Source organism: Protopterus annectens, chromosome 4.part0 (assembly GCF_019279795.1).
Source record: "Protopterus annectens isolate FY-2018-M chromosome 4.part0, PAN1.0, whole genome shotgun sequence".
Lineage (NCBI taxonomy): Eukaryota > Metazoa > Chordata > Ceratodontiformes > Protopteridae > Protopterus > Protopterus annectens.
In genome coordinates, this window is record NC_056733.1 from 963,312,235 (window position 1) to 963,314,734 (window position 2,500).

The following is a 2,500-nucleotide window of genomic DNA, read 5'->3' on the forward strand; positions in this document are numbered from 1 at the left end:
ATAATCTGCATGTATCTACCTCCAGGTAATAACACAAATTCTCTAGAGAACCTGCTGAGCCACCTCTCTACCCAACTACCCCAGGAGACCATTATACTTGGTGACATTAACATAGACTGGTCTACTTGCAGTTCTCTAAATCCTACCAACCACATAAACCTCTTTGGATTCTCACAATTAATAACAACTACTACAAGAATCCATAAACCCAGTAAAAAGGAAAGTACTTTGGACTGGATCCTTATTAACAGCCACCCTAAATCTTATACTCCAGGAACCCTCCCAGATGATATCAGTGACCACATACTTACCTACATTATTAGACAAAAAATCTATATTGCAACTACTCATAATCTCAAAACCTCCCGCTTAAAAAAAATATTTAATCCAGACAGCTTCTTAACTGAATTGCAAGCATGTGACTGGTCACCACTAACCTATCTAGAACTAGACAAAGTTGTTACCCACTTTAATACTAACTTTCTTCAAATCCTAGACTCCCATGCACCATATCGCTCCACTAGAATAAAAACCAAATCTGCCCCCTGGCTCACAAAACAAACTAGGCAAAAGATACTACTCAGAAATAAAATCTGGGCTAAATGGAGATCTACCAAATGTCCAACAACCCACCTCCAATTTAAACAGCTAAGAAATGCCACCAAGAAGGATATTCTTAGAGATAAAAAAGATTTCTACCTACACCTTCAAAAAAACAATCAACAAACTCCACAAAAATTCTTGTCTGCAATAACCAAACTCCTTCAGCCAGGTCACACTACTACTCCAGACCCAATCGGTTTCAACAATAGCAAGTCCAACCTGATCCCTGATGCCTTTAATAACTACTTTACAGAAGCCATTCAAGCCCTGGATAATTATTTACCACCCATCACTGTATCCCAACCAAATATCTGCAATACTTCATTACCTACCTTTCAAATACAACCTGTATCTACATCTCTCATCTGTAAGCTACTTCAAAAATTGAAACCTTGCACCCCTTCTGCTGACCGACTCCCATCTGAATACCTACAAATAGCTGCAAAAGCCATAGATTATCCCATTTCTATCCTTATTAACAGAACTATCTCTGAGGGCAGAATCCCTCCTCTATGGAAAATATCCCATATCATCCCTCTACATAAAGGAGGACCATCTACAGAGCTTTCTAACTTTCGCCCTATTGCTCTACTCACCCCATTAGCTAAGATAATGGAAAAATGTATTCACAAACAACTGCTTAACCACTTACTACAAAATAACCTACGAGCAAACTGCCAACATGGCTTTAGGCCATTTCATAGCACATCTACTGCCCTTTTATCCTTTACCGACTCTATATATAAAAACCACAACAACAACTCATTTTCCTCTGCACTATTTATTGACCTGTCAAAAGCCTTTGACATGGTAAACCATAACCTACTGCTTGACAAACTAAAGGCTCACTCTCTCGATCCCCAAGCCATACAATGGTTTAGATCTTATCTGGAAAATAGACAGCAAGCAGTACTTTGGCATAACAGTCTATCTTCACTACTTCCAGTAAATTTTGGAGTACCCCAGGGCTCTATCATAGGTCCCCTACTCTTCTCCTTATTTATTAACAACTTACACATGAACATACCACCTGCATTCAATATGCAGACGACTCCACCTTAATATGCACAGCCAAGGATATATCCTCTCTCCACTCCCTCACCCAAACTGTTTTTCAGAATGTTGAAAACTGGTTTATGCAACACTGCCTCCTCCTAAATCCAAAAAAAACCAAAACTACTGCTTTTTACTCCTACTCATAAATCACACATTCCTTTCTTCTCTTTAACCTCTAACAATGGTACCAACATTCTCCCAGATACTACAACCCGCCTACTAGGTGTAACTATTGATAATCATCTCAACTATGATGAAAACATAAACTCCACTATAAAGTCTGTTAACAGAAAACTTGGCACCCTCTATAGAATAAAAACCTTCCTCACCCCTTCTGCAAGGAAAACAATTGCTCAGACCCACCTCATTTCCACCCTTTTCTATGCCTCTGTCATATATACCAACCTATCCAAAAACAACCTCTCTAAACTCTCCACATGTTATAATAGCATAGCTAGATTCATCACGACTTCCCCCTTTAAAACTCACCACTGCCTTAACCTCAAACAACTTGGATGGCTAGAACTGCAAAACCATATACTCTTTCAACAATTGCTTATTACGCAAAAGATTCTATACCTCCCTAACAACACCCCTTTCCTGACTAATCTAATTACTCCTTAACTCATTCCCTCCAGTACAAGTCTTTTGAGTGTGTACCTTTAACTCCTAGTAGGTGTGCCCTGAGCCTTTAAAAATTAAGTCATCACCTTGCAATTCTAATAGATACTCATTGACAGAGGTCAAATATCAGTGCAATTGTGTTTGCCATCATGTATGCTTCAAGATAAAATATCCTGATACCTTATATGTAGCATCGTTTGAAATTATTAATGCAAGT